Genomic DNA, 12,715 nt, shown 5'->3' with positions numbered 1-12,715 from the left:
GGCAGCTCACAAGATCCGACAATGATAGCACAATGGGGAGAAGACAACCATCTAGCTACTGCTATGGACCCATAGTCCAGGGGTAGACTACTCACTCATCACTCCGGAGGCGACCATGGCGGTGTAGAGTCCTCCGGGAGATGATTCCCTCTCCGGCAGGGGTGCCGGAGGCGATCTCCGGGATCCCCGAGATGGGATCGGCGGCGACGGCGTCTCGGTAAGGTTTTCCGTATCGTGGCTCTCGGTGCTGGAGGTTTCGTCACGGAGGCTTTAAGTAGGCGGAAGGGCAAGTCGAGAGGGGCACAGGGGCCCCGAGATGACAGGGCGGCGCGGCCAAGGGGGGGCCGCGCCGCCCTAGGGTTTGGCTCCCCGTGGCCCCACTTCGTTTCGTCTTCGGACTTCGGAAGCTTCGTGAGAAAATAGGCCTCCGGGCTTTTATTTCGTCCAATTCCGAGAATATTTCTTTACTAGGATTTCTGAAACCAAAAACAGCGAGAACAACGAAGCGGCACTTCGGCATCTTGTTAATAGGTTAGTTCCAGAAAATGCACGAATATGACATAAAGTGTGCATAAAACATGTAGATAACATCAATAATGTGGCATGGAACACAAGAAATTATCGATACGTTGGAGACGTATCAGCATCCCCAAGCTTAGTTCCGCTCGTCCCGAGCAGGTAAAACGATAACAAAGATAATTTCTGGAGTGACATGCCATCATAATCTTGATCATACTATTTGTAAAGCATATGTAGAGAATGCAGCGATCAAAACAATGTGTATGACATGAGTAAACAAGTGAATCATAAAGCAAAGACTTTTCATGAATAGCACTTCAAGACAAGCATCAATAAGTCTTGCATAAGAGTTAACTCATAAAGCAATAATTCAAAGTAAAGGTATTGAAGCAACACAAAAGAAGATTAAGTTTCAGCGGTTGCTTTCAACTTGTAACATGTATATCTCATGGATATTGTCAACATAGAGTAATATAATAAGTGCAATATGCAAGTATGTAGGAATCAATGCACAGTTCACACAAGTGTTTGCTTCTTCAGGTGGAGAGAAATAGGTGAACTGACTCAACATTGAAAGTAAAAGAATGGTCCTCATAGAGGAAAAGCATCGATTGCTATATTTGTGCTAGAGCTTTGATTTTGAAAACATGAAACAATTTTGTCAACGGTAGTAATAAAGCATATGCATCATGTAAATTATATCTTATAAGTTGCAAGCCTCATGCATAGTGTACCAATAGTGCCCGCACCTTGTCCTAATTAGCTTGGACTACCTGGATTATCACCGCAATACATATGCTTTAACCAAGTTTCACAAAGGGGTACCTCTATGCCGCTCGTACAAAGGTCTAAGGAGAAAGCTCGCATTTGGATTTCTCGCTTTTGATTATTCTCAACTTAGACATCCATACCGGGACAACATAGACAACAGATAATGGACTCCTCTTTTAATGCTTTAAGCATTTGACAACAATTAATTCTTTTCTCATTAGAGATTTGAGGATATTTGTCCAAAACTGAAACTTCCACCATGAATCATGGCTTTAGTTAGCGGCCCAATGTTCTTCTCTCACAATATGCATGCTCAAACCATTCAACTCGGTGTAGATCGCCCTTACTTCGGACAAGACGAACATGCATAGCAACTCACATGAAATTCAACAATGAGTTGATGGCGTTCCCCAGTAAACATGGTTATCGCACAACAAGCAACTTAATAAGAGATAAAGTGCATAATTACATATTCAATACCACAATAGTTTTTAAGCTATTTGTCCCATGAGCTATATATTGCAAAGGTGAATGATGGAATTTTAAAGGTAGCACTCAAGCAATTTACTTTGGAATGGCGGGAAAATACCATGTAGTATAGGTAGGTATGGTGGACACAAATGGCATAGTGGTTGGCTCAAGTATTTTGGATGCATGAGAAGTATTCCCTCTCGATACAAGGTTTAGGCTAGCAAGGCTTATTTGAAACAAACACAAGGATGAACCGGTGCAGCAAAACTCACATAAAAGACATATTGTAAACATTATAAGACTCTACACCGTCTTCCTTGTTGTTCAAACTCAAAACTAGAAATTATCTAGACCTTAGAGAAACCAAATATGCAAACCAAATTAGCAAGCTCTAAGTATTTCTTCATTAATGGGTGCAAAGCATATGATGCAAGAGCTTAAACATGAGCACAACAATTGCCAAGTATCACATTACCCAAGACATTTATAGCAATTACTACATGTATCATTTTCCAATTCCAACCATATAACAATTTAACGAAGGAGAAACTTCGCCATGAATACTATGAGTAGAAACCAAGGACATATTTGTCCATATGCTACAGCGGAGCGTGTATCTCTCCCATAAAGTGAATGCTAGGATCCATTTTATTCAAACAAAACAAAAAACAAAACAAACCGACGCTCCAAGAAAAAGCACATAAGATGTGGCCGAATAAAAATATAGTTTCAGGGGAGGAACCTGATAATTTGTCGATGAAGAAGGGGATGCCTTGGGCATCCCCAAGCTTAGATGCTTGAGTCTTCTTGATATATGCAGGGGTGAACCACCGGGTGCATCCCCAAGCTTAGAGCTTTCACTCTCCTTGATCATGTTGCATCATACTCCTCTCTTGATCCTTGAAAACTTCCTCCACACCAAACTCGAAACAACTCATTAGAGGGTTAGTGCACAATATAAATTGACATATTCAGAGGTGACACAATCATTCTTAACACTTCTGGACATTGCATAATGCTACTGGACATTAATGGATCAAATAAATTCATCCAACATAGCGAAAGAGGCAATGCGAAATAAAAGGCAGAATCTGTCAAAACAGAACAGTTCGTATTGACGAATTTTAAAATGGCACCAGACTTGCTCAAACGAAAATGCTCAAATTGAATGAAAGTTGCGTACATATCTGAGGATCATGCTCGTAAATTGGCGTAATTTTCTGAGCTACCTACAGGGAGGTGGACCCAGATTCGTGACAGCAAAGAAATCTGGAACTGCGCAGTAATCCAAATCTAGTACTTACTTTTCTATCAACGGCTTAACTTGGCACAACAAAACTCAAAACTAAGATAAGGAGAGGTTGCTACAGTAGTAAACAACTTCCAAGACACAAAATAAAAAGAAAGTACTGTAGGTAAAAACATGGGTTGTCTCCCATAAGCGCTTTCTTTAACGCCTTTCAGCTAGGCGCGAAAGTGTGTATCAAGTATTATCAAAGGGTGGTACTTCTACAGCGGGGTGTGGGCTCTTCTCAACCAGGCATATTATATTAGATACATAAGTTTTAGCATCTCCCTTTTCATTAGTCTTAGGCGTGCTACTCTCATCAAACAAATTTTCAGGAACAAGCCAAGCATAATTATTTTCTAGTGCATCATTCATAGCTAGGAGCTTGCATGGTATTGGTGCTTTGATCTCCCCACCATCATCAATATTATTAGTGTATCTTATTCTATCCATATCCATCTTTTCAAGGAGACTAGCAAAATTAGTAGGAGAACCAAGCATATTAAATTTAGCAAAGACCTTTCTAGCTTCTCTTGCTAGACCACCAAATTCTCTAAGAAGGGTTTCTAAAACAAAATCTTTCTTTTCCCCTTCTTCCATATCACCAAGTGTGAAAAACATGTGTTGGATTATAGGATTGAGATTAACAAATTTGGTTTCCAACAAGCGAACTAAATGCGCAGCAGCAATTTCATAAGTAGGCACAAGGTCTACCAAGTGTCTATCTTCAAAATTTTCAATGGTACTAACATGGTTGAAGAATTCTTCTATGTTATTTCTCCCAACTATAGACCCACGTCCTACCGGTATGTTCTTTGTGGTAAAATTAAAAGGAAACATGATGAAATAAGTAAAGTAAATGCTAGTAACTAATTTTTTTGTGTTTTCAATATAGCAAACAAGATAGCAAATAAAGTAAAACTAGCAACTAATTTTTTTGTATTTTGATTTAGTGCAGCAAACAAAGTAGTAAATAAAACTAAGCAAGACAAAAACAAAGTAAAGAGATTGAGAAGTGGAGACTCCCCTTGCAGCGTGTCTTGATCTCCCCGGCAACGGCGCCGGAAAATATGCTTGATGGCGTGTATTTCACACGTTCGTTGGGCAACCCCAAGAGGAAGGTATGATGAGCACAGCGAGCAAGTTTTCCTCGGAAAGAAACCAAGGTTTATCGAACCAGGAGGAGCCAAGAAGCACGTTGAAGGTTGATGGCGGCGGGATGTAGTGCGGCGCAACACCGGAGATTCCGGCGCCAACGTGGAACCCGCACAACACAACCAAAGTACTTTGCCCCAACGAAACAGGTGAGGTTGTCAATCTCACCGGCTTGCTGTAACAAAGGATTAACCGTATTGTGTGGAAGATGATTGTTTGCGAGAGAAAACAAGTAAAAACAAGTATTGCAGTAGATTGTATTTCAAGTAAAGAGAATTGGACCGGGGTCCACAGTTCACTAGAGGTGTCTCTCCCATAAGACGAACAGCATGTTGGGTGAACAAATTACAGTTGGGCAATTGACAAATAAAGAGAGCATGACAATGCACATACATATCATGATGAGTATAGTGAGATTTAATTGGGCATTACGACAAAGTACATAGACCGCCATCCAACCGCATCTATGCCTAAAAAGTCCACCTTCGGGTTATCATCCGAACCCTTCCAGTATTAAGTTGCAAAGCAACAGACAATTGCATTAAGTATGGTGTGTAATGTAACTAGTGACTACATCCTTGAACATAGCACTAATGTTTTATCCCTAGTGGCAACAGCACAACACAACCTTAGAACTTTCGTCACCGTCCCGGTGTCAATGCGGGCATGAACCCACTATCGAGCATAAGTACTCCCTCTTGGAGTTAAAAGCATCTACTTGGCCGAGCATCTACTAGTAACGGAGAGCATGCAAGATCATAAATAACACATAAGCATAACTTTGATAATCAACATAACAAGTATTCTCTATTCATCGGATCCCAACAAACGCAACATACGGAATTACATATAGATGATCTTGATCATGATAGGCAGCTCACAAGATCCGACAATGATAGCACAATGGGGAGAAGACAACCATCTAGCTACTGCTATGGACCCATAGTCCAGGGGTAGACTACTCACTCATCACTCCGGAGGCGACCATGGCGGTGTAGAGTCCTCCGGGAGATGATTCCCCTCTCCGGCGAGGGTGCCGGAGGCGATCTCCGGGATCCCCCGAGATGGGATCGGCGGCGACGGCGTCTCGGCAAGGTTTTCCGTATCGTGGCTCTCGGTGCTGGAGGTTTCGTCACGGAGGCTTTAAGTAGGCGGAAGGGCAGAGTCGAGAGGGGCACGGGGGCCCCGGATGACGAGGCGGCGCGGCCAAGGGGGGCGCGCCGCCCTAGGGTTTGGCTCCCCGTGGCCCCACTTCGTTTCGTCTTCGGACTTCCGGAAGCTTCGTGAGAAAATAGGCCTCTGGGCTTTTATTTCGTCCAATTCCGAGAATATTTCTTTACTAGGATTTCTGAAACCAAAAACAGCGGAAAACAAGCAATCGGCACTTCGGCATCTTGTTAATAGGTTAGTTCCGGAAAATGCACGAATATGACATAAAGTGTGCATAAAACATGTAGATAACATCAATAATGTGGCATGGAACACAAGAAATTATCGATACGTTGGAGACGTATCATCGAATGATGAGGAGATTTCGCCATCATGCATCACCAAGCCCACGACAGGCCGGGAAACTCGCCGATCTGCTCGGCGGGATGACTTTCGAGTCTGGCCGCGGAAACCGATTTACTTCAAGATAGCGACTTGGCAGCTTCACCAACTTAGACTTCACCAATAACACCAACTTCACCGCTAGCAAGGAGGTCTTCGTCGAACTATGCGGCGATGTCACCTACCCTATGCATAATGCGCGGGTACTAAGCCTAGCATCACGCAACAAGAACTTGATGATCCAAAATTGCGAGCTCGATGATAACGCCTGACTCGACACACCATCAGATATGCGTGCTCACGGAGCCGGGTCGCGAGTAGAGGAAGATGAGTAATCTGAGGCTTTCGATCCATTGGGCAACCCCTATGTTGATCCCGCAGATCTCACGAAAGGAACATGAAGCAAGTATGCTGAAGCCCAGCCAAGAGAGCGGGTGCAGCTTTCTCAAGGTGCATGGGATAGAGCCACAAGGGCTATAAACGGTATAGAACCAATGACAACACAAGCATCGGCAGAGGAGCTAACAACATATAAATATAAACTCAGCTGTGCAAAACGCGAGTTGCAGAAGATGGAAGAAAAACTTGATGCAAGGAAAGCAAGCGTGGATGCATCCAGCGAACGCATAGCTAACCTGAGCGCGCACTTAGGGAACTCAACAAACAACCATAGAGAACCCCGCGGAAGAGCAAGGTCTCGGATGGCAGGCATACCAGAACACGAGCGAGGAGAACATCTGATTCAAGATCTCGACATGTCCTTCATGCCAATAGATTCGAGAGGGCATATAACGCCCAAGACGCTAGAAGCAGCTTACATGGCGACACACGCATACCTGATGGTAACCATGCCACCTCGGGCGATCCCCGAGCATCTTTTGTATCAAACCGCTATGGCAGGTATCGGTGTTATGGGAGCAGCAATAGCACACAAGAGAAGTTATTCAGCAACCCGCAAGATCTCCACGTCGTAATAGCCCAAGGCAACATACCCTCGGCGAGTCGCGGCAGGAACTCACAACATTCAAAGAGAAGGTGATGCAAGGAATAATGCGGCTCAAGCACGAGTCGATAGAGCACGGGAAGAAAGAGGTCGCGAAGATAGGAGCCGAGAAAATCGCCAGACAATAGATAATAGTGAAGAGGAATTATGCGGACTCCCTTGATTTACCCATAGGGTCGCAAGACTCGGGTACCTACTAGTTTCAAACTATCCGACGGTTACAAAAAATTCGACGGACTCCAAGATCGAGAAGATTGGTTGGTCGACTACTTGGAGATAGTAAAGTTAGCTGGCGGCTCAAGAGCGATCGCCATGCAAGAATCCAGATGCATCTAACGGAGCTATAAGATCGTGGATGAGGAAATTGCTAGAGGGTCGATAGACAGTTCTGGGAAACCTTCGAGAGGCTGTTCGTGCAGAATTTCAAATCCACATGCAAAAAGCCATCGTCGATTAAGCGGTTGAGAACTTGCATGCAAAAATCAGCGGTGGAGTCTCATGAAAAATCGGCTAAGTATGTGTCTCGATGAGAGAGCAATCGACGCATTTTATCAGAGGCATCCGCAAAGAGACTTGGTGGAAGAGGCTGGGAAGAGCAAACCCGAGAACAGTTGCGGAGCTCATGGAAATAGCAAACAAGTAGGTCGATGGTGAAGATGTTGTCCGAACAAACGACCTCGTTCACCCGAGAAGATCGTAGCGTAAACAACAGACCAATATAGGCGACGCATTCCGCAATTTTGCGGAATATGATGGTCCCACCCAAGTTTTGGCTGGTTTCCGTAGGCAATAATAGTACAAAACATATATAACTAAAAAAATTAGATGGTTTATTACTTTCTAATGATATAATTTTTATATTCCATAATTTATATTATTTTGATCAAATCAACGATCTAGGGATGTAGACAAGGAAAACTTAAAATGGAGGCCAAGCTTATTTTTTCCGATTAAGGAGGCCCGATAACCCACAAGTATAGGGGATCGCAGCAGTCTTCGAGGGAAGTAAAACGCAAATTTATTGATTCGACATAAGGGGAGGTAAAGAATACTTATAAACCTTAACAAGCGAGTTGTCAATTCAGTCGCACCTGGAAAAGCACTAGTAACGGGGTGATGTGAAAGCAGTAGTGATATGAGAGCAATAGATGCTAGATAATACGAGCAGCAGTAACAGTAACACAGAGGCAATGGCACCAGAAAATAGTTGATACTACTTCCAATGTCATATAGGAACGAGTATATGATGATGAGAGATGGACCGGGGTTCCCAGCTATCTTCACTAGTGGTAACTCTCCAATAACAAGTGTTGGGTGAACAAATTACAGTTGGGCAATTGATAGGATTGAAATAGCATTAAGACAGACATCAAGTTTATTAATCATGTAGGCATGTTTTCCATATATAGTCATACGTGCTCGCAATGAGAAACTTGCATAACATCTTTTGTCCTACCGACTGGCGGCAGCTCGGGCCTCAAGGGAATCTATCAGTAATTAAGGTACTCCTTTTAATAGAGCACCATAGCAAAGCATTAACACTTGGTGAAAACATGTGATCCTCATACCTAAGCCTTCCCCTCCAGTTATCCCGAGCTTGCCGTCACTCGGGGCCTCGGGTTTCGGACATAGACATGTGCAAACAACTTGTAGATACAATCTAAGCAATAAGTATAGAGCTTAAATCTAAGATCATGCCACTCTGCACTAGTGACAAGCATTAGGCACACAAGATTGCATCAACAATAACTTCACAAAACTTTATAGATGGACTAATCATAATGTAACAATCCATCCGGATCCCAACAAACACAACACCGATTACATCGAGATGAATCTCAATCATGTAAGGCAGCTCATGAGATCATTGTATTGAAGTACATGGGAGAGAGAGTACCAACTAGCTACTGCTAGAGCCCGTAGTCCATGGGGGAACTACTCACGGAGCATGATGGAGGCGGTGGCGTCGATGGAGATGGCTCGAGGGCACTTCCCGTCCGGCAGCGTGCAGGAACGGACTTCTGTCCCCGGAACGGAATTCCGCGATGGCGCGGCGCCCGTAGTCTTTCCGGAGTTTCGTCAATTGGTGTGCGGGTTTTTAGGTCGCGAGGGATTTTATAGGCGAAGAGGCAGCGCAAGGGGTGCTTGGGGGCCCACACCATAGGTCGGCGCGTGCTGTTGGCGTGTTGACACACGTCTGCTAGGGAACCCCAAGAGGAAGGTGTGATGCGTACAGCAGAGCGAGTTTTCCTCAGTATGAAACCAAGGTTATCGAACCGAGTAGGAGTCAAGGAACACGTGAAGGTTGTTGGTGACGAAATGTAGTGCGCGCAACACCAGGGATTCCGGCGCCAACGTGGAATCTGCACAACACAATCACAATACTTTGCCCCAACTTAACGGTGAGGTTGTCAATCTCAGCGGCTTGTCAGTAACAAAGGGTTAAGCGTATGTGTGTGGAAAATGATGTTTGTTTGCGAAGAACGAGTAAAGAACGAGTTTGCGATGGGTGTATTTCAGATGTAAAAGAATGGATCTGGGGTCCACGAGTTCACTAGTGGTGTCTCTCCCATAAGATGAATGGCATGTTGGATGAACAAATTACAGTTGGGCAATTTACAAATAGAGAGGGCATAACAATGCACATACATATCACGATGACTACTATGAGATTTAATCAGGGCATTACGACAAAGTACATAGACCACTATCCGACATGCATCTATGCCTAAAAAGTCCACCTTCGAGGTTAGCATCCGCACCCCTTCCAGTATTAAGTTGCAAACGAGACAATTGCATTAAGTATGGTGCGTAATGTAATCAATACAAATATCCTTAGACAAAGCATTGATGTTTTATCCCTAGTGGAACCAACACATCCACAACCTTATAACTTTCGCCATCACTGTCCCAGATTCAATGGAGGCATGAACCCACTATCGAGCATAAATACTCCCTCTTGGAGTTACAAGTATCAACCTGGCCAGCAGCCTCTACTAGCAACGAGAGAGCAAGCAAGAACATAAACAACACATATATGATAGATTGATAATCAACTTGACATAGTATTCCATATTCATCGGATCCCAACAAACACAACATGTAGCATTACAAATAGACGATCTTGATCATGATAGGCAGCTCACAAGATCTAACATGATAGCACAAGAGGAGAAGACAACCATCTAGCTACTGCTATGGACCCATAGTCCAGGGTGAACTACTCACACATCAACCCGAGAGCGATCATGGTGATGAAGAGTCCTCAGGAGATGATTCCCTCTCTCGACGTGGGTGCGGAGGCGATCTCCTGAATCCCCGAGATGGGATTGAGCGGGGCGGCGTCTCTGGAAGGTTTTTCGTATCGTGGCTCTCGATGCTCGGGGTTTCGCGGCGAAGGCTTTAAGTAGGCGGAAGGGCAGAGTTGGAGGCGGCGCTGGGGCCCACACCATAGGGCGGCGCGGGCCCCATGCGGCCGCGGCCCTATGAGTGCGGGCGCCTTGTGGCCCCACTCCGATATCCCCTTCGGTCTTCAGAAGCTCCGTGGAAAAATAAGACCACAGGCGTTGATTTCGTCCAATTCAGAGAATATTTCCTTTGTAGGATTTTGAAACCAAAACAGCAGAAAACAGCAAGCGGCTCTTCGGCATCTCGTCAATTAGGTTAGTGCTCGGGAAAATGCATAATAATGACATAAAGTGTGTATAAAACATGTGAGTATCATCATAAAAGTAGCATGGAACATAAGAAATTATAGATACGTTTGAGACGTATCAAGCATCCTCAAGCTTAGTTCTACTGCCTCGCAGTAGGTAAACGATAACAAGGATAATTTCTGAAGTGACATGCTATCATAATCTTGATCAATACTATTGTAAAGCATATGAGATGAATGCAGCGATTCGAAGCAATGGTAAAGACAATGAATAAACAAGCTCGAATCATATAGCAAATACTTTTCATGAATAGTACTTTCAAGACAAGCATCAATAAGACTTGCATAAGAGTTAACTCATAAAGCAATAAATTCTTAGTAGAAAGCTTTGAAACAACACAAGGAAGATATAAGTTTTAGAGCTTGCTTTCAACTTCAACATGTTTATCTCATGGATAATTGTCAACACAAAGTAATATAACAAGTGCAATAGGTAAACATGTAAGAATCAATGCACACAGTTCACACAAGTGTTTGCTTCTAAGATAGAAAGAATAGGTAAACTGACTCAACAATAAAGTAGAAGAATAGCTCCTTCGAGAGGAAGCATGGATTACTATTTTTGTGCTAGAGCTTTTCATTTTGAAAACATAGAAACAATTTTGTCAACGGTAGTAATAATTCATATGTGTTATGTATAAGACATCTTATAAGTTGCAAGCCTCATGCATAGATTACCAATAGTGCCTGCACCTTGTCCTAATTAGCTTGGATTTACATGGATTATCATTGCATAACATATGTTTCAACCAAGTGTCACAAAGGGGTACCTCTATGCCGCTACGCACAAAGGTCCAAGGAGATAGATCGCATTTGATTTCTAGTTTTTTGATAGATCTCAACTTAGACATCCATACTGGGACAACATAGACAACAGAGTAATGGACTCCTCTTTAATGCATAAGCATTCAACAACAGATAATATTCTCATAAGAGATTGAGGATTGATGTCCAAACTGAAACTTCCACCATGATTCATGGCTTTAGTTAGCGGCCCAATGTTCTTCTCTAACAATATGCATACTCAAACCATTTGATCATGATAAATCACCCTTACTTCGAGACAAGACGAACATGCATAGCAACTCACATGATATTCAACAAAGGTGTAATAGTTGATGGCGTCCCGGAAACATGGTTACCGCTCAACAAGCAACTCATAAGAAATAAGACACATAGCTACATATTCAATATCACAATAGTTTTTAAGGCTATTTTCCCATGAACTATATATTGCAAAGACAAGAGAATAGAATTTTAAAGTTAGCACTCAAGTAATTTACTTTGGAATAGCAGAAAATACCATGTAGTGAGGTAGGTATGGTGGACACAAATGGCATAGTTTTTGGCTCAAGGATTTGGATGCACGAGAAGAATTGCCTCTCAATACAAGGCTAGGCTAGCAAGGTTGTTTGAAGCAAAATCAAGTATAAAACGAGTACTGAGCAAAACTTACATAAGAACATATTGCAAGCATTATAAGACTCTACATTGTCTCCTTGTTGTTCAATCACCTTAACCGTAAAATATCTAGACTCTAGAGAGACCAATCACTAGTGGAGAAGAGAGCCTTTGGTCCCAAGCAAATGACCCACTTCGCTGAACCAAACCGGGTCCAATGCCCCCATTGGACCCGGTCTGCTTCTGCCCAGGGACGACCACACCGCTGGCGCCTGTCTACGTAAGCGGCCTTTGGACCCGGTTTGTCATATAAACCGGGTCCAAAGGGATCCGCCTAGCAGGCTGCGTGTCAGGCTAGTTCGCGGGAACCCTTTAGTCCCGGTTTGTATGACAAACCGGGTCCAAAGCCCCCCCTGGCTATATAACCTTGCTCCCGCCCAAGTGTGAGCCACACTTAGCCATTTTTTCACTATCTTCACAAGAGGGTGTATTGCTCTCCTCTCTTCTTCACATGCACAAGAGGTGTTCGATGAAATGCTTAAGAGGATTTGCCACTTGAGTTTACACAAATCAAGCCACACTTAACTTGCTTTTTTCTTCTTCATCGAGGTTAACAACTTTATCCTTTTCATCTGCAATTGATAAAATGCATGTGTACATATACATCGTGACGTTACGTAATGGTTTTGACCAGCTTAATTATATCATGCGGATGAACTTTTTAATGATGTAAGATGATTACTGTTTGATAGCCCATCATAAATTTGATATTCTTTGGCACAAGAGGCAACAAATATAGGCCAGTGCATTAACTAAGTAAATATGTAATCTTATTCACATA

This window comes from Lolium rigidum, chromosome 6 (genome assembly GCF_022539505.1).
Source record: "Lolium rigidum isolate FL_2022 chromosome 6, APGP_CSIRO_Lrig_0.1, whole genome shotgun sequence".
Classification (NCBI taxonomy): Eukaryota; Viridiplantae; Streptophyta; class Magnoliopsida; order Poales; family Poaceae; genus Lolium; species Lolium rigidum.
Note: the sequence above shows the minus strand (reverse complement) of the source record.